Below are 24,799 nucleotides of genomic sequence, written 5' to 3'. Positions count from 1 at the left end.
AAAATTCTCGACATGCTAGGTGACTGGCAGGAAAAATTAAATGTAAAAATGTTCAGTGTGGAAATATATATAATGTTTACTACTATCTAAAACTAAATACCTTAACCTTTATCCCCACATTCAGGGTAGGAATTTCCCTGTCTTATTAAATGCGTTAACGCTTTGTGAACTAGAGCGGCTCACAAGAAAGTTGTCTTCCTTATTTCAACAACCTCTACAAATTATTAAACTAAAGAAAAAAGGATTATTGATATTATAATAAAAGTGGTGTATACTTTTATTATAATATTAATTTCTTCTTATTAAAAAATTTGTTCTTTCAGGTCATAGAAATATTTTTATGCAACCAATTGGCAACATTTGTTTAATCATTTTATTATTCAATAGTTTTCTGTAAAATGTACATATCACATTGTCATTAACCAATAGAAAATACTCTCATTAAGCTAGTCGCAGTTTACAATTAAATTATAAAAATATATTTAAAACACAGTAATAAAAGTTTTACAGTATAGATACTCCTTTTACTAGAACTCTGATGAACCAAACTATTATATGCTGTAAATAAAAATTCTGTTTACAAGTTTTTATTGAAAACTATATGAAAGTAATGGTTTATGAGAATATCTGTGCTTTAAAATCGTGTCGTACACAAGTTTGATTTTATTACCCCCACTAGTAACACTTGAGGACTAATCTACATTTATATTGGCGCCATGTTCTACTTACCTTAACTTACAGGGAACTGCCTACATGTCGACTGCGGGAACTTTATTATCTGTAGTAGATTGAGAATTCCCTATTGCAGGGGAAACTAACCTAAAAATGTCGGTGCTTATAAATCGTGTCGTAAAACTTACACAAGTCATATTCTATTACTCCCAGTAGTAACACTTGAGGAGTTATTTACATTTATTTTGGTGCGATGTTCTATTCAACTAATCTTACAGAGAACTACGTGTTCACTCCGAAAAATTGTATTGTCTGCAGTAGTTTAAGTTTATTACTTTATAAAATTTTAAGAAATTAACACTTTTTAACCCAATAACTGAATCATATAAGAACCCGAAAATTGTAAGTTGGTGAATATTTCTAAAAGTTTATAAATCTAGTCAAGCTTCCTTAAGATATGATATAAACTTATAGCTTGGCGTGTATTCGGTTACAAGTAAACTTGTGTTGCGTGTTTTGCGTGACGCGTGCAACAGAGAGAATGGTGAGATATAAATGGGCCATTAATTACCAGTAATCTATAATACACAACCTGTCATTACGTCGTTAGCGTGCTGAGAATTGTTGTTGAAGAAGTGAATCTGACCTCTAACCCAATTGTATGAGTACATAATTGTTCGGCTTAAATAATTGATGCTATTATACTTATGAATTACACTTGTGACTCAAAATTTATTTGAAACTGGATAAAATATTGCTAACTTTATGAAAATTCTGTTGGTGATTATTTTAGCTGAACATTTAAGTAAGCTTCTCGACCAGTTCCTAACTAAATTTTGTTTTTGTGTCTCTGTATGGTGAATAGTAATCGAATGAATTGACATAGGTGGTAAAGTTTTAATGGGAACCTGTGTTTCTGCTATAAATCTTGGGCAAGACTTCTGTCTCCCAAGATGGTTAAATTGCTCTTATAGGTAACCATGTACCAAATGCAAATCGACCAATAAATAATTATTGATATGTTATATTTCAATAAAATAATATAAACGCATGTGATGAAATTATTTTTTTTAATTTCATACAAACGTTCATTATTTCAGATCAAACAAAATAGAGACAAACGTGTAATTTCATCTTCGTAGCAAGATATACTATTATTGGAGGGGTTTTCTGTATTTTCTTAACTGGAATTACTAATGAAAAATGTGATCTACAGAACATGAATGTCATGTGTGGTGGTTTAAAATTTGGGTTAACTAAAATTCTTATGAATTAATTATTAGTATTACAATTACATTTATCAATTTAAACTAAATTTCCTAAGACCAAGAAACTTCCACATTTCACATAACTGAGGTAAAATACGCATTTATATGTATTATGAATATCCTTTTTGAAGTTTGTTTTTGGGATGGAAGGATTGTGAAGGAAAAAGGATTTTTCCGGACATTTGCCACCGTTTAGTGATACAAAAATCAGTAACACTCTGTTTCGAGATCTCCAGTCTGATCTATTCTTCAGCTAAATAACTAACCTAACACATAATTACAAACAAAGTTAAAATAAATTCAGGTCTCACAACCACCATTTTGTTAACTACACTAACTCTAAAACACGCACTTAATAAAAAAAACCAAACACAACACTAATTATTAAAACTGAACTACATAGTACAGGTCACAGTACGTCTGTTTTCGCCGGCCAACCACCTACGACTGACACATATCACTAAACTATGGCCAATGTCGGGAAAGATCGTGTTTTCTTTTTTATGTATGTATTCCAAAATTTTAAAAACTTCTGCAACTCTTTATTATGGAGTTCAACGTCATTTTTTTTAATAAAACACTATGGAAATTACTACTGCTGATAGATTGTTCCAAGCACGTTTTATATTTCCGTTAATAACGGAGATGTGGAGCTTTAAAGTATTGACATTTCTTAAGGAGATTAACATTGAGATACCACTTTTGATACTTATTTAAGTTGGTCTATAAAGTGATCGTTTTTCGTCAACTTGTGGCAGCTATATGAAAAATCAGCAGGCTCAAAATTCAAATTTGTTTAGTGTTCAAACCTTAAACTAATAACTTAACTCAACTTTTCATTGACAGTATTACTATGCAGTTATTACGGAAAATAAAAATAAATAAAGGATATACGTATTAATTTAGGGCTACATGGTATTCCAACCTCACCTTCACCTCGTTCGTAAAACACAATTGCACGCTAAAAACAACCTCTTTTACTCCTAGTAATTAAAACCACAGTTACGGTTCATTTCAGTATTTTAAACGATAATTTTCTGGTAATCTTACGATATTTTTGTAATTGTATTAATAGGCCGCCAAGTGGAATTATTCGCGGTAAGAGCGCTTACGTTGATAATAATAATAAAATACAAAGTTGACTGTCACATTGGAAACAGTTTTTAAATGTTTGTAACATCTATTCATTTAAACGTCTCTAAAAGAAGCAAAAATTACCCATTTAAAGTTAGCTATAAGATTCATTGATGGCCAATTTACAAAACGTCACCCGTATATCCCCTTTAAAATTTCCATAGTCTCTTTAAAAACCATCTTCTACCACCTGAATATCAACATATGTTATATACTACTAGATAATGCAGTTTTTAATTATTTGCTTGATTGTGTATACGTAATTACACTCATTATTTGTCTAATTTTATACTGAAGATGTACCAGGAAGTACTTAAACATTCTTACTGATTCTAAAATTTAGGTCTTTGCCTTATATATTTAGATAAAATATTATTGGTATTATTATAGGTTTATAGTTATGACTGAATTATTTTTGCTGTAATATTAACAGTTTTATGGGTAAACCTGTTGTGTTATAAGTTTAATCATAAATGATTGGACTATATAAAAAACATACATGCTCTAAGATATAAAAATGTTGTCGTTTTGACACATTGGAGTCACGGCCTGTCAGATTTTATAGTTTGTAAGAAGGCGTAAGGCGTTCTTTACTTACGCTCTTGCAGCATTTCAAATTCAACAATACACTAAACTATAGAAATGTTTATGTTTATTTATATCTTATACAGCCAAAACTTGTTAAAATAAAAATATTTAGGACAAAAGAAATTTTAATACGAAAGAATATTCACATTTTTACATTGATATTAAATAAGGTATTAAGACGAGAGTTAATTTGTTTTAACTTTAATGGTGAAAATTAACATGAAAAATTATATTCCTACAATAAATACATATAAATATATGGGTTGTGAACTAAAAGCTTCCAAAATTTCTATTTAATGGTGGTTGAAAGGAGACCCTTGTCTAAATGCTAGTAGTCAATGGGTGGAAAATTAACTTTATCATATTGTCTCACCTGTTGGCTATTTTACGGTGAACACATTTAACGGGCTAGAAAATGATGTGCACAAACTGGTTTCATTTCGTTTCGTGCTTTATGTATTTTTGTTACAAACAACTTTAACATTGCTTCCATGATATAATATATTGAATATGTAAATATATGTAAACTAAAATGATGAACAATTGCTTTATATTTATACAACAAATTATAACGAATCTTTACTTTGAGGTATTTGAAACATATTTCTTCAAACTGTATTGGATGACACTAACCCAAATAGTGTTATAATTACTTTTAAAAAACAAAAGAAGACGTAGATTTAATTATTAGCAATACAATTATAATAGCACAAATGTTTTATGTTTGCAATATAAATTAAGAAAATAATAATTTTCACTGTGCATTTGCCTCAATCTTAAGCATAAGCTATAAGAGATGAGACTTTAAATGCGTTTTTCAAATTCAGGCAGTGAATTAATGTTCGTAGTTATTCAATACAGTTATATTGGACCCTAAGAGTTTAGACCCGAGTGTAGGAGATTTTGGAGATTAGAAAATTCTCAGTTTCAGTTACATCTACGATCTCACATTGTCAATAGCTGTGATAGTCGAAAATCATTATTACCTGTGGATAATCCAGTAACCTGCTAGTATACTAGATAAAATGTGAAGAGCTTAAGAATTGGAAAAAAGATATTGGTTAAAACCAAACTACCCAGAATGTGATTTTGGATGATCCTGAACTTGTAATAAATGAGAAGTAGTGATTTCGTATGGAGGGTAATACCGTGACTGGCATATATCAAAATTGAGAAACATCAAATGAATATAAAATATACCAAAGGCTTAAATATCAGGCTCCCAAATTCATGTTCACAGATATAATATGTGTAAAATTTTATTTTTTAATGAAAATCCATGTAAATTATTGTTTAATTAGTATATATCGTATACTTAATTTATTATTGGTTATTAACATGTTTTTTAGAAATATTGATTTAAATTTTGGTATAATGATTTGTTTGAAATTTATTACTTTTAAAATATATCAAGTACTATTGTATCTTTCGATTTATATATAGTAATAGGATAGACCAAGGATTTTGTTTTAGAGCATATATTAATAAGAAACAATATCACGGTCACAACAGGCTTTGCAAAAATAACAAATGAAAGGTCAGCTAGACACGTGGGCGGGCTCTTTAATGAAGTAGAATGAACACACATGTGAATGGACGTGCGTGTGGTGCACATGTGTGTGACTCCCGCTCTTAACGTCACCACGTAAAGCGGATGCATGTATAGATATGAACCGTAAATAGATGTCTTTAAATGAGATTCCATCAGGCCGTTTTGTTATTATTCTTCTTTACCTAATACACTATAAAATGAGTGGTATATTTCGTATTCAAGGAAGCTATTAAATTATAAAAACGTCCGTATTTTAACTGACGTCGTACGATTTTAAATTAAGGTAATGTTGTGTTTTAAAACTGTTATTTAAGCTATAATTCTGTTGTTGGTACACCCTGACAGCATTATATTTAGTAGTAAACGAAAACCATATTTCAAACTAATAACCTATAATATTCATTAACTATATCAATATAAAACCACGTGATTGCATTAAAATATTATTCTTAAACACATTGAAAGTAAAAAGTAAACAACTATAGTAAATTAATTCAACATTTTTACAAATCTATGATTATAATATTTAACACAGATATTGTACATTTGTATGAACGTGTCAGCAATGTTGAAACAGGAAAATAATTAAATAAATACATATTTATTTTCCTTACGGCAGTTTTCTGGAAATAATAAAACACGGAGTGCCTAATAAAATTATTCTGTTTACTGTAGTATTAGCAGGTAAAAAACCAAATCAACAATATTAATAATTCTTTGTTCGGTTTGCATATTTGTTGAGAAAGGTTGAAAGGAATTTATATGGCTGAAACCTTTATTTGTAAAAGTTTTATAAAGCTGTGTAATATCAAACTGTGTAAGCTTAATATTAATGTTAAAACAAAATACCTAAATATAAAAGGCTTGGTATAACCACTATGATGAGGGGAATAAAGGGTCTAATCACAGGATCACATCAATATGGAAGAAAAAAGATGTTCATTCCTTTACCCATTAAATGTGACCGGAAGAGTTTATCATTTATAAGACTAGCCTTTCTAAGACACTCAACGCTATGGGAGCTTACCTATTCACACTTATAGGCGTAACCTAGACCTACCAAAACACCAATATTTCGGTACCTATTAATATTTCCAAATATACCATTCCTAAATATCTATTTTTTTGCTGAGATGTAAAAAAAGCTTCGGTTATTTCCATAACCTGTTTAGGTCCTACCGGCAATCCATTCATTGATGTACATAACTGATTCTCTTCGTTAAGTATACCATTACAGTATTTTATGAATGCAAAGTCTACTATCGCAAAGTAAATAGTTAATTTCAATTTTTTGTAATAAAAATGATTTTTTGGCTAAACACTCAGCCTATCCCGCCTATTGCTAATAAACAAAATCCCATTTCTGAGTTTCCGTACGAATGTCAAAGTTTTAAAGGAGTTAATCAAGAGGTTTTTAATTTGGTGTGAAAATCTAACTATACTGTACTTAAATCGCTATTGAAAATCTTAATATTATTTATTTTGTAGTTCTGATAGGTGTAGTGAAAAAAATATTTTTTTACATTAGTGTTATAGATAACCACTCTCGCAACCATGAATATACAAAGTAAACAGTGTAAATTTTGAATATTTTTGTATACCTTTTGTGTAACTTGGGACGAAATTCTTACCGTTGATTAGTTTTTCATACGAAGTAAAAAAACCAAAACAGACGAAAGAAAACTTCCTTTTTATTAGCTTTCATAAGAAATTTGCCAATTTTATCATACCTGCGATTTCACCTACTACACGGCAAATACATGTTTATGCTCTGTCATGTTAACATCAGTACATTGGTAGTGGCTCTTTCAGTTAGATATCTGGTTTGGGGTGAAAGCGAAGCCTCTCTCAGTTTTGTCTCTTATTAATGGTCGTCCTATTCTCAATAAACAGAAAATTACTCACAAAATAATAGACTAGGCATACAGATTAAAAACTTATATTTAACTCATTTATAACTGTTAATAAATAGTTTATCCTCATGAAGTTAGCTATACGGCATCCTTAATGTAATATATTAATCACCCGAAACATGTAAAATGAGAGTAATACCATGCCAGTGAAAATACAAAGTAAAGGAGCTGTAAGCTGAAAGTATTCTGTTGTGCGTCCATTGTTTATATTAAGAACGTGTTCAGAGCTCTCGGCTACGAGACGCGCTGCTCCTCCGTTTATAACTCGTCTATAAATACACCAGACTGTCTTTGTCACGGCTGATATTTCTGTCGATTGTCATTTTAATCTTGTTCATACTTACAATTTGCTACAGTGAAGTAGTACGAGAAGTGATAATTACTAGTCTAAGTGTAAGAATAATTTGAATTCAAAAGGATTACTACAGTTTTTTTTTATTTTGTTATGATTTTAACTTAAAAATAACACTTTCTTACAAAACAATGGAACGCATTAAAACCAAGAAGATGGACACTTTATTAAGTTATCGTTATAGATTACAATATATATGAACGAATATTTCAAATGAGGTCGTTGTTTTCTATGTAGTTTATTTGGTTCATTGTTAACTATATTACCACATCAGAAATAAAAAGGCACTGAAGGAAACGTAATTTATATATAGGTATTACAATTTAATTTGTACCTTATAAACATATGAAATTATTAATTTGATCGGGGAAGATATATCATACCTAATTGTACAAAATAATTTCCAAACCATGACAATATAAATACATTGTAGGCTATATTTGGACTTTAATTTCATTACTATACCTATATGTGGAAATCATAAACTTACTTGAAATAAATAAGAATTATGCCTATTTATGGCCATGTACTATTATTTTAACGTTTTGAACTTATTTTAGTTTACTACTTTTATACAAATAGTGTGAAAAAGAGGGAATATTTGTAAATCCTCCAAAATGAAAGGAACCTAAAATCATGTTTCGACGTTTATAAGCTCAGTGTTTGCTTATAAATCGCTTATAACTATTGGGTGTTGGTTAAACCTGTAAGCTTAAATCCTGTGGTGGGGATTAATATCAGGATTTTTCTTAATCAAATAAAATTATGGTAAATTATTTTTATTGATGCATGAACAAATATGATAAATGTTAGTAAATCTTATTAACTAATATTATATTTGAATGTTGATTTAAATCCATCCGATGACTAAGACTAAGAAGCTCAAATATAATTACTTGAACGGTTTCTACATTAGAGAAACATATTCAACAAATTTAGTAGTCGAATGTTTCTGAATTGAATATAATTGGAAAATAAGCGAGAATTAAATTTGCGTTACGACCGGTGTATTTCACTTCATATTTTCATAAAATGTATAGAATATGAATTTATGAATATGACTACAGTAAAAGCCTATATACGGAATTATTTTTCTGTACTCCTGCTTTGATAATGGATACAATAATTCCAACGTTGTGGTTCAGTTATACTGCTGTTTGATAATTAGGATTAATACAAGTGTTTAACTACATATTTTAACATAGAGGATTTGTAAAATATTATTTAAAAATTTCCAAACTTTTCATAGTTGTTGAAACGGTTATAATTGGTCAATGAAGATAAAGAAACAAAAATTAAACTTTCTTCTATAAATAAACATTAAAATAAAATTGTATCACATTCCGTGAAGTAATTCTTTCAAACGCTAATCTATGTCCTGTATTACACTTGACAAAGATCATAATTCTTCATCATTATAATTTTCAACGTAGTATGTCCATTGGCTTGGGATTGTTATTAGATTTTTAAACACGTTTACGTGGAGATTATAGATAGGTACAACAAGAACAATTGAAGGTTATAACGTCACAAGCAATGACTTTAAAGTTAAGTACGCAATTTTAACTAAATAAAATATCTTCAATCGAAATCTGATGTTTCTGATAGAAAATTTTATTAGAAAAGAGTAATTGTATGGGAATCTAAGCTATCAATCATATTGAAAATAAATCCCTATTTTTTTACAAATATACATTCTTTATAATGATGGAATATAATTCAAAACCAATATAGACAAATTACAATTATACGCTCGTGGCAAGCCTTTTGTGAGGATACTAATGATGTACTAATTCAGCTTTGTACTGGTAAGGAAAACAATCAGTTAATTATCTACAGAAAGAACCAGGGGAGTAGACAAACTCCTTTGTACAAGCTTCATTTACATCCAGATTGGCTAAGTGACCTACTTATTAAGGCTAATTACTTTACTGTATCACGTGTTTTACACCATACTTTTGTGATATAATGATACTGCATTTGACTTACAAATGCTTTGTGATGAGTGCTGTAAACTTCTGTTAAAGTTATTGTACAGAAATAGAATAAAAATAGAATGTACTTATTGAGTTTTTATCATTTACATACTTATCAATAACGTCTCCTTGTAATCGCAAATAACTGTCAGAGTGATTTTCCTCGTCCAGCTGTATTTACATAATTTAAATATATAAATAGTGGTATACTATTTTAAAACGTTTTATTTTATAATGACAAGACTTGCCAAATCGTAACGAATTACACAATAATAAATTAATAATAATAACTTCTTTTTGAATATCAGTACTTCATATATCAATGTCTGGTTTTAGAATTTGAAATTTATTCCAATCACTTACAAAAAGTAGATCTTATACTTAGTATTATTATAGATAAAACAAACTCTAGCATGTTTTATCTATGGTATTATACAAGACAAATGCTAAATATTAATCAAAAACATCAGATCCGGAATTCGGATGATTCTACGCAAATTTCAATCAGTGCCTTCAGGAAACTTCCTCAAATTCATCAACGGAATTTACCTAAAACCAATACGAATACAGAAGAGAGATTTATAAAACTACCTAGTAACTATTGCCTGATTTAGTGCCTGTTAACAGCTCACTTGCTACACCATCATTAAGCAATAGTAGTAATTTATCACGTGGTCCAAAGTGTTAGTATTTTATAACGTATCCTGGTATAATGGAAATGTACTTATATACCTCGTGACGGCAACACTTTAACGGTAATCTACGTGCTCAAATTACTATTTAACTTATGTCCTCTTTAAATTTTGTCTAATTTAAAATCCTGTTGTTTTTTTAGTGATTTAACAAGTAAATCTTAAATGTGAAGCAAATGCTTCAAGAATACTTTTATCGTTCAGATCTAGTTGAAGACAATAATATATTATTCACCACTTCTCAAGCTTTACCAATAAAATACTGTTTCCTAATTTTAAGGAAACCCTCACGAAACTTAAACATTTATGTTAGGTTTCATAAATACAAAATATTGTGTTTGTTATTTCTTCTTAAATCAATGCTTTTATTTATATTTGATTTTTTATCTTATTTAAACAAAATAGATATGTCTGGTTTATATTAATGACGTAATAGCATTAAAAATGTATTTCCCCTGTAACTGCTGAACAAACAAGGCATGATTTATTGTTTAGTTCAAAGTAATTAGGATATTTTTGAAACTGAATAGAATTGAGTACTTTTCTCTGTAATAAATCTCATGAATGTCCATTTTAATCCCTTAAGCACCATTAAACATAATATGGAGCAGAAAGGACTTACTACACTTCTTTGATATCACTACATGAGATTAATTGCATCAGTTTCTCAAAATCAATATTATATTATTCTCTGAAGAAGAATGCGTAAAGACATTTGTGTGTCAAAATGTATTACAGTCACAACAAACTCTTATCTTAATTTTATTACAATAATTTTCTTTACTAAGTCTAGAAAACACGCAAGCCAAACACGAAATTTTAAACAGGAAGGATATTTTATTTACAGTTACAGACGCACTTATAACATCCACCTTCACTTTTAAAACCACATGAATTTAACAGTTTTAAATATAGATATATACTGTAAATAACCGTTAGGATACTAATATTATGCTGTGTTGAAAGAACATTACTATAATACATGTGCAATAAAAACTAATAATGAGTATACTAAATATGCTGTATACAATATTTCCATAGTTTACAACCAACGTTTTAGTATAATATGAAGATATATAAACATAAGAAAAATATAATGCTGCCACATTGAAATTTATACGAAGTTTATTGCTTCTAGATGTTTCATATATTGTTTAGTATTTTGAAAAACGCAGTTTGGAAATTAAAGAATAAAACTAATAATAAACTGCACAATGTGTGTTATTTAAAACTTATTTTTATGTAAGCACCCTTCAAACGATTTTCTCAACACGTTTTTAATTTATTCATGCATGTATTGAATTTAATTAAAATACTAACTAATTAAAGAAACTTCCCTTTTCACTAAATGTTATGATAAACTAAAGAAGTTGATTTTATTTGGGAAAAATCAATTTGTAAGATTATTTTAAGACGACCAATTGAAAGCGATACATTAGGCTATATATATAACTAATAAACAGTAATCAGCACTGATTTAAATACTCATGCTCATGAATATTCTCATAAAAATGTGGAAACCCCACAAGGGTCTACGGCAGTTTGCCTCACTTACGGGGAGGGTCAGTAAAGTGGTATAGTTTATCCCGCACAGCGATTCTCTCTGGGGTTTTGAGACTAGCGTGGAGAATCGTAAACAGTCTCCGGTCTTTACTGTATAAATAGTGGGTTGGCCACGAGCTACTTGCAATGATTAGAGCCGCATATATTTCTTTAATTTTTATTATAGCTTTAACATTTGTAGTATTGTGTGTTATTATTTTAAATAGTGCTTTCTATATAGTAACCATAACATGATGTAAAAATGAGTCCACCCACCAAACGCAAAGGAAAGGAAGTTTTGTTATCTAATACAATCTATAAAACTGTTTTATTGCTATAAAGCCTATTATGCCGCTACACATTCAAATAAGGCCTCAAGGCATTGTAAGATTTGAGAACAGGCGTTACAACAGAATATTGCTCAGTATCAGTTGTCTTTGATTCTTATGTCACGTAATATTTTATAAGTTTCTTTGTACATTAGGTTCATTAATTCTTATCTTGAAAGATACACTTCCATAACTGCGGATTTCAAACCATCATATTTTTGCCATTTAATGTCCACTTTATTGGATACAATGATAGATTTTCCTATATCAACTTTCTTTTTAAGCAACATAAACATTTAGGTTTCCATTTATTTTGGTATGTTTAACCTCTCTGGAAGAAGTACCAGGACGACCAGGCAAATTAAACCTTGATTGAGTCAATCTTTTTGTAACTATCAAAGCGATATTTACTTCACAAAATACATACAAACGGATTGTAAAATAGTAAACAAATATCGACAGTCCTGTTTTTCTTTATACAGGATAATATGTATAATGTCAAGAAACACCGCATTTTAAAACCTTAGTCTATAAAATATCCACAAACTATTTTTTATGCAATAACACACATACATTGGAGGGACGGCCTGTAGGAGAGTACTCTTAATTTTTCTTAAATGAAAGCATAGGTCAATACGCATATAATTTTAAAGTTCCTTTATTTATGATACCACAAACTGCAATGCATAACCTTTATAAATCACAAAATGGTGGCTGTTACAATAAGATTAATATTGAACCTTTTTAAAGCCCACCATTTTCCATAGGATTATTGTTTATAATAATCAATCTTGGTGATACATAAAAAATAATTACTAATTCACTAAATTTAATATTCTTAATCTTAATACTATTATAAATTTCAATACTTGTATTACTAAAATTCCTTAATGGCTTTATTTTCTATACATTTCTTAAAACATTTACCTTGTACTAAATGTTGGGTGTTTAAAGAATAAGTAAAGGTATAATTTCAATAGGCACCATATTGTAAGTAATAGTGTGTATAACGTATGATTTATAACGTTATGTTTTAATAATGTAGACCTTTAAAACTGTATGAATATTGAAATAGGCTTGCATTTAAGATATCCAAGATATAAGCCCTCTCCAATTTAAGCGTGTGATGATTATTGTGTATACAATTTTTAATATTACAGTAGAACACTGTACACAGTTTGTAGAATTTATCGGCTATATATTTTAAATATTTAATTATTTCTAGACACTTTAGATGCCCTTGAAACATACGCTAAAACGTATGACGTATTGGTTTGATCTATAAATCCCCAATATGTTGATCGGTTAACACTCCGCGGAGTGCAGTCGTAGCCGAGTTTGTTTACATGCAGTCTGACCTATTGGCCCCATTGCTCGAGCTAACTGCTTTTCATCAAAGTACTCAGAGCTGGCTGCAGTAATTTATTCTATCTCTACACAGACGGGGAGTTGTTCGTGCCAGGAATAAATCACTCATTGGGTGTTTATATTACTCGGCCACATACAAGTTGACAATCTTGCAGCCTTTACAGTTTAACACAAGTAATACTAACAAAATTGTATAGTGTTTATACGTCTGGTTTATTGTTTGTAACATATAATGGAATCGTTTCCTAACAGCATTTCAAACTGTTATAAGGTAACTAACTAAAACTTAATTAAGTTTAGAAATGTGTGGCTCATTTTATATGCAATTCCTTGTTTTTTGTTTATTCAGCTTTTGTGTTTATGTCGTGCTTAAATACTGTTTAACTGACTGACTGTCGAACCCGCTCCTAGAATGCCGTTGTGCTAATATATAGGCGGTGAAAAGATAAGGTGTGGTGACTAGTATAAAAGCACGTACTTTAGTATATGTTTTTGGGTTTTGCCTTAATATTTACTGCTTTAATTTTGTATATATTTTTTGAAGTGTTTGAAGCTAGAAACCATTGTCAATAGAATTCTTGTTGAAAGCTATAATCATCAAAGGTCTACTGTTTTTCTAATGGATGACTAATAGCGCACCCTAGTAATATATCCGGGACTGTTGTAGGAACGGGTCGTAGTCCAACCGATGCACGTGAGTGCTAGAAGAATGCAACCATATAATGTTTTTGAATTCCATTGTTAAATTTGTGGTCCACTAGGAGCTACTAAACATCATCCCTGTTCACTATTATTAAATATCATGAGAACCGAAATCCACATTTAATGAGGATGATGTTCAGATAAACACATTTTCCCATTAATTATTATCATCGCATTCCTTATTAAAGTATGTTTGTGCCATCCTCGGTAAAAATGTAATGATTTTGAGTGTTTTAAAATTCTTTCAGTGATTATGGACATATATTTATGGGTTTATTACTGTCCAATGAAGATAATTCCAAGGATATGATAATATGTAGAGATAAGCATTTTTCTGAAATCCGACCTTTGCAATTTATAACCTATTATCGATTTGGCTTTTAAAACTTTTATTATTTTACAACACAACTGGCAGTTCTTGAATTGTAAGCACAATGTTTCAAAATGTTTGCAAGAGAATTTTTGATGAAGTGTGCAGTAACCACATATTATCAATTCGCTAGTAATAATGCAGTTTAATAATTCATAACACGCTACTCATTTTCAAGCATAATGTATCATAATATTTACCTTTGATGAATAAGCTAAATGAAGTTTTAACCACCATATCCATGATTATGTTGGAGATGATGCATATAATGAGAATAATAGTGAAACTCTAAACAGTGAGAACACATTGTATTCATACTGGATTATTAGAGCGATGTAGTAAGTAATATCAACTGTCAACTGATGTTTATTGTAAATTAACTTATTTTATATGTTAGTTGTGAAACATGAAAAATGTTTTTTAGTTTTTTTAAATGCTACATATTTAATAAAATTTCCATTCATTTCTATGTATACTACAAAACATTTTTGTGAGTTTAGATAAAAAAAAAACAAGATTACTCTTGGAGTTTTTAGTGTATTTTTATAATAAACTAGCTGTTACCCGCGGCTTCACACGCAATTTTCAAACCCGAAGTGCTTATATTACTTAATAAAAGCACTTATGATGTAATATTATAGAGTCCTATGGAAATTTTAAAACGTAAGTACGCATGCTGATGGTAGATATTATTTACGTTCGTGGTAAATAGTATCAGAGTTTAACTTGATTCGTACATCATATCTTGTACTTTTAGGGGCATTTCTGGTTCTAATATACATATACGCCCCAGCTGAGCCAGCATTATTATTCTGATCAACAAAATACAAATACACAGGTCTTGGAAACCTACTTCGGTCAAAAAGCGTCTATTTCTAGCCTTTATCACATTTTTCAGGTCTAATATTTTTCCAGTACCATAGTAGAGTTTGCCTTGTCCTGACGAAGAAAAAGAAATATACTAACGTAGAACCGAGAAGCCTACTTCGGTTTAAAAGTGCCTACTTCAGATCGTTTAAATTAACTCACTATGTCACATTTCAGCTTGCAATATTTTATCGATCAAATTCTAGATACGTTCGATTATGCAGTTCTCGGAAATCTACTTTGGTCAAAATCGTCTACTATCGGCTTCTGCAATCTATTTTCAGTTTTAAATATTTCCAGGGACATAGTTGTTTATTTTGTTGGCCTGATGAAGAAAATATACACATACGTAGGACCTATTACGGCCAAGGGGAAGTAATGCCTACTTCCTATGTACTTTCGGTATAAGGTGGAAATTCTTATTAAGGTGCATAACCTTAAAAAATAATCGTTATTAAAGTTTTACGTTACACTTGTTTTTTGGACTGTACCCAGGGAAAGAATGAATCGTTGAGGCATTTTACTGTTCATTTCTATGTTTTTGCAAAAGCCATTGTTAAAATGCCATATCACAATGTCAAGGAAGCCCACCAGATTAAAGTAACTTATGTGAAAACATTCATAAATTTGTTCATTGAGGTTGGTTACATAGCAGTGTTTAAATAATATTTAAAATGCATTAGGCGATCTGGAGTAAAATTTGTATATTAACTTTTTATTTACTATCTGCATTGCACTACTAATCAAGCACTGTTTACTTAGTATTTGATTAAATTTCAATGTAAACAGATGTTTCAACCAATTTGTCGACATAAAACTGAAGGTGTGAAAAGCTGTTTAGTGCCAGTTTAATTTGGATTTTTAAAAGCAAAAACGACAATTTTTCTAAATTCTAAAATATTTCAGGTAACTTTTTTTATATTTTGCTTCAAAAAAAAAAAAACTTCCATGGATTTCATTGAACATTAAAAAAAAGAATTAACCGTACTGGTCCAGCCGTTCTCGAGATTTGCGCTTACCAACACATTTTGCGGTTCATTTTTATTTATAAGAAGATTTAGGATTGTTTTTAAATAGTAGTAACTAAAACCGAACAGTCTGTATTACCTTTTATTCGTTCCACCCTACTCTAATAATAAATTTATCATTTTTAGTATGTATGTGAAATTGATGGGGAAGTTGAAGGTGACATTTTTTATTAATGATCCCGGGATGTGGTGGCGTGCCAACATGTGGGGCAGACGGTGCTCGTTTGTCTCGCCCAATAAATAGGGCAGACATTCTTATTGTGAGCGTATCCAACCATACGTCAGTTGCAAAGATACACAACCTGATATGTTACCAGTAACTCACGATAAATCCTATATCTTTGTTTTGTTGGAAGCAGCTGAAGCAATTATTTTCATCATTATTCTTCTTCGTTGCAAACGTGTTTTACTCATACTCTATAATAGTTACATTTTACTTTTACGTAAATATTTAGGTATAAGTATAATGCTGTTGAGCACATATCAATAGATTGGAATCAGGATAGAAAAGGTTTGGTCAGATAAGAAGATAATAACAACAATAGCCAACTATCTTTACTTCCACACATGGTGGGATAAGGATATTACTAAAAAGTGACCTTTAGACTGTAATTCTTTCTGATTATGTCATTTTATTGAATTAATATAAAATGACTACCTTGTACACAACTAGTCCATGATTTATTTATACATCTGTAATATGTATGCAAAACATTTATCCTTGCTCTCTCTAACAAAAAACGTTGCGCTAATCTATTGAACGCAACAATATTATTGTCAGTCACTTAAGTGGTCGGGCAGGACCAAATTCCCTCACTTTGCTTTGGGAGCATTTTAACCCAGTTTTGATGGTGTCGTCATGGGAAGCCTTTTGCCAATGTCTTCCTAAGCACCCCTAAGCTATATGAAAACAATTATTTAGATATATGTTTCCATCCTTGACACTACCAAACTGCTAAGAGTACTGTCATTCTGTTATATGTTTACTCTTAACCTATTTATAACGAGATAGTGCTTTCATGAGACACATTGTTAGTTGTTTATACCTACCAGAAAACTAATTAATTATGAAAGCAAACACAACCAAATGGCAACGTTTGTATTAGAACAATGTTTCTTCTATGTACCAATGTCACTTCAGGCATTTTGTATATTCTCAAACATGGTTTATCGTGACTTTTTTATGTTACTTAGCGCGTACTTAAATGTACTTAACAGTGAAACGTTTAAGCTAAAAGTATTACGGAGAGTTGGCTATTAAATCAAAAATGAAATTTTATTTACATGCTAAAAGAGATATTTCCAAATAACATGTCATATTAAGCAATCTGTTGTTAATAGATTAACTTGATTTATATGTATTTTATGTATCGAAAACAAATAAAAGTGTTGAGGGTTTCTACATTAGTGTTGCTTTCCGTATTTAACCTTAATGGCGTACACAATATATACCATGCATTGCTAAGTAAGAAATATTATAAACACGTTTGCTACCTTTTTTAAGACCACACTTTGCCAGTATGTTCTTTATTCGGAGATTAATGAACGTGATTATTCTGATAATTATCTCAACTTTAATAAAACATAATATTCCGATAAAACTGCAGGAAGATAAGAGTTGAATACTGTAGCGACCTATTCTATTATCTGTAAAGAATAAACCACTCATAACATGTTGACCTATCCTGGAAGGGATATAACTCCATTAGGGGATTAAAACCTCTTAGAGGTTTTTTCGTATTTCTCCAAATATCTATTATAAAAATAAGATTAGCAACCGCAATAAATTAGATTAATATTAAGAACAGATAGAATAGCAAGATTACAATGTATGATCAAATTAGCGAAGAGAAGGTGGTGTGATGTAATAATGGACGTAGTAATACTCAACATGCAAGTTCCGTACACCATTTTCCTACTCGTATCGTGCATATGAACCGTAATGAATGAATTAATATGCATGTGGTAAAACGTATGCAGGAAATGTTTACGCTTATTTTGTACTCAATTAAATTACCACAATAATAGTTATATCATGAAATAACATATGTATATGCAGTAATATTGTTCATGTCGAATTTGTGCAAATCTGACATGTGAATAAATACAAATGTAACGTTGAAAGTAAGTATTTTATTGCTCTTAAGTTGTCACATTGGAATTGTTCTTTAGGTTTTAACTTGTTTGAGAAATATGAACGTATAAAATACTAGAGTAAATTAGTTCATAACGTAGATGCACACCTGACTTCTGGTCAGAATCCTACTCAGGCTTGGCATAATGAGCAACATATTAGTATGTCCAAAGCTAATAATAGTAGTGATACTCTGCACATGTTAAAATGTCATATTATTTTACTCAGTTTACTTAAAAACTTATATACTCTGATGATTTCTCATTGCAATATTTACTCATTAACCAATGAAAAATATTCAATGAGACTCACAAATCACACAGAGTGACATGCATCGTCTTTGAACTCGATGTCGCTTATACAGAAATGAAACTTCATACAATATTTCAAGCATATAGGTTATATAGTCATCAAAATACCGTGTTATTAACACATACACACAGATAAACAGATAGAGAGAAACGAAAATCCTTCTAATTACAATAAAACAATTAATTCTTGATATTATGAAAATATACATTATTTAGTTACCGATGTCTTGTAAAGTCATTTATTGCGATTCTTAAATCACATAAAGTAGGAAATCCTGGATTTCGACTTTGAAGCTGTTATTAAATTAAAAAAAAAAACATTATTTTTTGCCTTATGTAATGCAATATTTTATAGAAACATTTAATTTTGAGTAAAGTAACACATTTGTAAATAAACCATGGTTTGGAAGAGCAAGAAATGTTATTTCATTGTTCTTAAAAACTAAATAATATAGTGATTCTGTTTCATTTGCAAATAATTTCTGATGGTTATTACATTATATTTCATAATGAAATCAGTTTTCAACGCGCACAGCATTTACATTGTACACATAACTAGCTTAATTTACAATCAGGATTTATTTTATTTTATTTTATTTTATTTTATTACATTCCAACGGCAAACAAGCCAAAGTACAAGCGGGTAGTATATTTAAATATCAAATGAAAGAAAGAAACAATTAGTGTGTGTGTGTGTGTGTTAGTGGATTAGTGTTCTATTTGTTGTAACTAATTACTTCCTTCGTAATAAATAGAGTTGAATAGTTCGTCTAAAGGCTCCTAACATAGTTAAGGTGATTTATAAAAGAGATTTTGAGTTTCTGCCTTAACTTCAAAGAATATGAAAAGCTACATTTGAGTTGTGTTTATTTTATGTAGGCCTGAGAAAATATTGTCTAATAACTTTGGGGATCACTAGGTACAAATGTATTTAAATCCTTAATAAGGTAGTTAGTTTGTCTTTCTTATTGTTCTATTCCATTTATGCATAAATCATTCAGAAATCAAAACAAATAATGGAATATAGCTTACATTTAGATTTTTCAAACCTTATTCGTATCTTGTATTTGTATTAATATGTATTTGTAATTTCCTTATATTACGAGTATTTTAGTTTAAAGAATATTCAGTGGATCACTAATAAATAACTAGTATTTATTGATGCCGCATGGGAATATCAGAATGTTCAACCTGAGTGGGCCTTATCAGCGAATCATTGAATTATAGACTATCAATAATCATTGGAGCAAGTATCAATTAATTAACTGCTGCCCTAGCGAGCACATGGAATTTTCAACCTGATTGGGCCATATTAGTGAACTAAACTATATGGTGGCAGTGAACATTAAAACAAATAGTAATTAATTAATAACTGGTAACCCAAGGGAATACTTTTTTAACCTAGGTAGGTCTTTTCAGGGAATCGTAGAAATTATAAGCCATCATTGATCATTGCACCAAAATAAAGAATTGAAATCAGGCAATTTATTTACTTTTTCGTTTTAGCACACAATAATTAATCGCTTATTTTATTATAGAACTAGAAATTAATTTACCTATACAACTCCGTTGTTGGATTAGAATGTTCCAAGTTACATTGAATTGCTTAAATACACAAAAATTGCAAACATAAGTATATTGCATTGAAAAAGGTTTATATTATAAACTTTTATCGAAATATAACAGAATTTATTTTTATGTTCTTTGGGTTTACACGAAAGTTTCTTGAAGTCACACTATCTTAACTGTGTACTGATGATATTCAGATACTACTAAACGTGACATATAAGAAGAAAGGAGTAAATTTTATGTGCTTTAATAGTACCTTTTTCTGGATTTGAAATAATCCAACACTTAGGCTACTATGGCGAAAAAACCTACTATGGTAAGAAAATTGCACCTGACGACAGTAAATCAGATTTGGGCATATAGCCTAGGTAATTTTTCCCCACATACAGTATATTTCTAAGAACAGTGTGCTCGGTTAAAGAAGTGAATTGCGACGGACCCATATAACTTGAAAAGCGTTAGGGGAAAAGCCGTCCAGGCCGCTCGTGTTTCACAGGATCGCCGACAGGATGGACCTACAGATAAGCCAAGTATTCTTAGTGAGCGGCCGAGGTTGTACTAGCATTCCATGAAACACTGATCTCACCTACGCACTGTCGTGTGTCCTCTTGGGTCACGGGAAATACCGCGAATCTGGCGGCCGGCTCACTCGCGTGCAGATAGCTTGGCTCATATGTACATTGTACATGACATAATGCCTCGCCATGTGTGGTGCTGCAATATAAACCAGTACAACTAGCTTCAATCCCTCGATGAGCTATTGTAGATTCGCTCTTGAGACGATCATTAATTTAAGAATACAAACATTAAACCGATTTCGTTCTAATTTTGGTAAAGTGATGGAAATATCGAGTGGTAAAACAATCAGCTGTGAATTAATAATATTTTTCATTAATATACTCGTTATAATATTCGAATTCCGAAGGAGTGGGAATGTTTTATACCAGAGAACCTCTAGTAGATGGTAATTAATATTTTACTTTTAAACAATTTTATACTTGTGGACGATTCATAAAATAGCAGTTTACTTATCCGGCCAGAAGATTATTGAAACTAAGTAATGTAATAGTGTTTCTATTTTGACCGGCAGATAGAGGCTCTCGACTATGAGCTACAGGATAGAGCATACTGCCATGTTGCACGTACCCTGTGTACGTGATGCCACTGGACGTGACGGTACGCGGCAGCTGTGTATTTCATACGGCAAATCAATATGTAGGTACATTTGTTATTCGTTACCAACATGGCTCAGTTTATATTTATAATAAATACACACACATACTTATGTATACACACTATCATTAAAGTAATCCGGTCCTGTTTTAATCATAAGATTTACATTAGCACGTATTTATTATTAAACTCGTAAACTAGTATCTTTTTTCACAGTATATTACATTTATAATTAAAGTGAGGTATGGATCACACTCCTACTGTTACAACTAAATCTATGTATTGAAATTAAATTTTGACAGCTTTGGTCGTAACTTGCTATATGGAATATTTGGTACGTTCTGTAAATTACAAATATTTAAATACAATGTTTGGTGTCCAAATTTACAGACTAAGGAATAATTTTATCCATGCCCAATCCGAGGCTAGATTTTTTCTATGGACACATATATCGAATAATTCATATCGAAATGAATAAGGTTTCACTGATCTGTTTTAGTGTACGTGTTCGTAGCCGTTTGCATACCTAAACTTGCATGAGTGGCAATCAAAATAATTATACCTAGAAAACCAATACAATTAAAAAATAATCTGAAATTGCTTTGATAAAAACGTCATTTAAACATATTTCGTGAAAAACATATAGTGCATAAGATTATATTTGAATCCTTGAAATGAAAAATATCAAAAAGCAAATCTGCATGTCCTGAATAAAAATAAGTTATTTACTATTTTTATATAATATTGTCATAACTCGTAAATGCATTTTAATTATTATTTTTACTAAACTACAATATATATCTTACGTTAAAATTGGACCCATTAATGATATAAATATGAAGAATACGATTTATTGACAACAAATTAAGTACCTCAGTTTGGGTTACTAAACTTCTACACTTCAGTCACCATTCTACACACAGTTTTAAGGTTTGCAACTTTATTTCAGGTTTGTAGCACACTAACGGATTTTATAGCAGCTGGTGTTTAATGGATTAGTTGCTGTTATGAATGACGCAATACATTTATCCAATTTCTGCATCATGCAATCAATAGTAATTTTAAACCTAATAAAATAATAAAAATTTTAAATAAACAGCTTCCCATAATTATTAGTTTATGAAATACTATTTTTAAAAGGTGGGGTAGGTTTATGAACTCCTTCCTACCATCAAACTTAAATATCAAAGTAATACATTTATATTTAAATATTTTATTAGATTTCATTACTTTTTGAATTCAAACATTTGATACACCTGAAGAGGTTTTTCCAAAGTACCATTAAAACATCAAGCAATAAACTGCTAATTTAAAATTTAATTAATTAATGATGGAATTTTGCAAAAAAAACACGTTTTGATAGGATTGATGAATTTTTATTTAGACTCTTAATCGGGTTTTTAGCTTTATAACCTCTCGGAAAATTTGTATTTGAGTTTTAAAATGTAAAAAATGTTACTGGGCCTAATGACATAGAACTTTTTGTATTGATTTAAATTTGTAAAAAACACGCTGTAATAAAACGTGGAGTTATTTGCACTATATCAATTTAGTACCCGCTTAGTTTGGAAAAGTAGTAACATCTCGTAATAATATATGCTTGGAAATTCACGCTTTAAGCTTATAATATGTGATCATTTAGACTGGATTTTAGAATAATATGTCATTCATTCGAAATTATTGTCTAGAAAGAAGGTGCCATGAAGCCGTATACATACGTGGTAAGAACAAAGAAAAATCCAGCATTCATGTGTACCCTACTTTTCCAGAGACCTGTCAAAAACACAAACGTATTACACCACACTGCAGACGTGATATGTGACACAGCATCATGTTAGTTCATCCGTACTAAAGTCCGTGACACGCAGTGGAGGGTGCTAATCTAAATGTAGATGAGGCCTACAACATGTGTTACTACGCAGACAGAAGGTAACATCAGCATAGTTTATTGTCTTTGGGTGAGCAGTTTAGTAGTTACTGCACAAAGGTTATCTCTTGTACTACTATCTGTTACATGTTTATTCAGTTCATTTAAATAGAATTAAAACACGGTCTTTCTTATAATTTAGTAACACAATAAGACTATCTGGAAAAAAAATCATACTTCCTTGTTGCTTAATGATGAGAACATAATCTAAAGTACGTTGTGTAATGGGCGACATGTACGTAGGAAACACAAAACACATAAGAACGGGAAATACTCAGTTTTTATCAATCCCATTTTCTTGGTTTACACTCTTTGTTAGTAGGAAAAGTGAAAGAAGAATTCATTATAACTAATTTCAAATCGTGTGACAGCTTTACTTAATCTATTACCAAACGCATGTTTTAATCTTAAATGTTTCTGACATGATGCAGGCTCAATAATCATCAAAACGGATTCGCGCTCACTGATGGTTTGTTTGCGCCTCTAAGGCGTAACAGGATATTGTCCCAGTGCTCGTGCTGCAGACACATGTGGTCGTGTTCCGGTAGGACATGTGCATGGCTGAGTCACTTATAGCCTAGCTATTTTTGTTGCCCCTTAGTCTCTCTCGGAATTACTTTGGCGGTATTTATTATTTTAATCTCTTACTTAGAATAAGCTTTAAATAACTTACTACAAACAAATCATTGAAAATTGTTAATAAACTTGTATCATTCTTAACCATACCAAAAGATTAAACGTTTAGATCAAATAAAAAGTTCATAGCCTAAAGCAACGTGTTGAAGACCTGAGACTCTTTCTTGGCGAATAGAATTATAATTATATTTCCTTCTAGTATCGTATTTTCATTGCAAAACATGATAAATACTTAACGTTAATGTAGTAATTTTATTTTCTGCGTTTTACCTGCGTCTTTTGTATTCGTTTACTAGAAGTGAATTGCCGTTTAATTTTAATTATTGACAATTCTATTGGACTCTTCTCTTTTATTCATATATAACGAAGAAGAAGAAGTAAGTGTCTTATTCCTACATTGCGTGGCCTCCAGTGGTAACAACTCATACTAACAATATAACAATATGTCCTGTATCTACATTATGAAGATGTAAGACATTCCTATAACCAAAGTGACTTGCATTCTTTTAGTGATAAAATATTCTTAATAATCTATCAGCGAATTATTTTAAAGCATGGCCAATAATATCCTTACTTAGTGCTAGGCTAATAATACGAACGAAACTAAAACTATTCTACAGTAATAAGCGACTAGGTGTGCAATTAGGGATAAAAATTATCGTCTCATTATATCTGACTGGGCCTATAATAGGGTAT

At 30.4% G+C, this 24,799-nt stretch overlaps 1 long non-coding RNA gene across 1 annotated transcript in view; it reads left to right on the top strand.

Moving 5' to 3' along the window:
• Positions 1-13,446: 13,446 nt before the first annotated feature.
• Positions 13,447-24,799, top strand: part of LOC124356872 — a 53,307-nt gene continuing 41,954 nt past the window's right edge. The window contains exons 1-2 of the long non-coding RNA XR_006921902.1: positions 13,447-13,657; positions 23,310-23,469. This is a non-coding gene — a long non-coding RNA (uncharacterized LOC124356872). The remainder of the gene's footprint in view (positions 13,658-23,309; positions 23,470-24,799) is intronic.

This window comes from Homalodisca vitripennis, chromosome 3 (assembly GCF_021130785.1).
Source record: "Homalodisca vitripennis isolate AUS2020 chromosome 3, UT_GWSS_2.1, whole genome shotgun sequence".
Classification (NCBI taxonomy): Eukaryota; Metazoa; Arthropoda; class Insecta; order Hemiptera; family Cicadellidae; genus Homalodisca; species Homalodisca vitripennis.
Note: the sequence above shows the minus strand (reverse complement) of the source record. Positions and strands in the feature narration are given on the sequence as shown.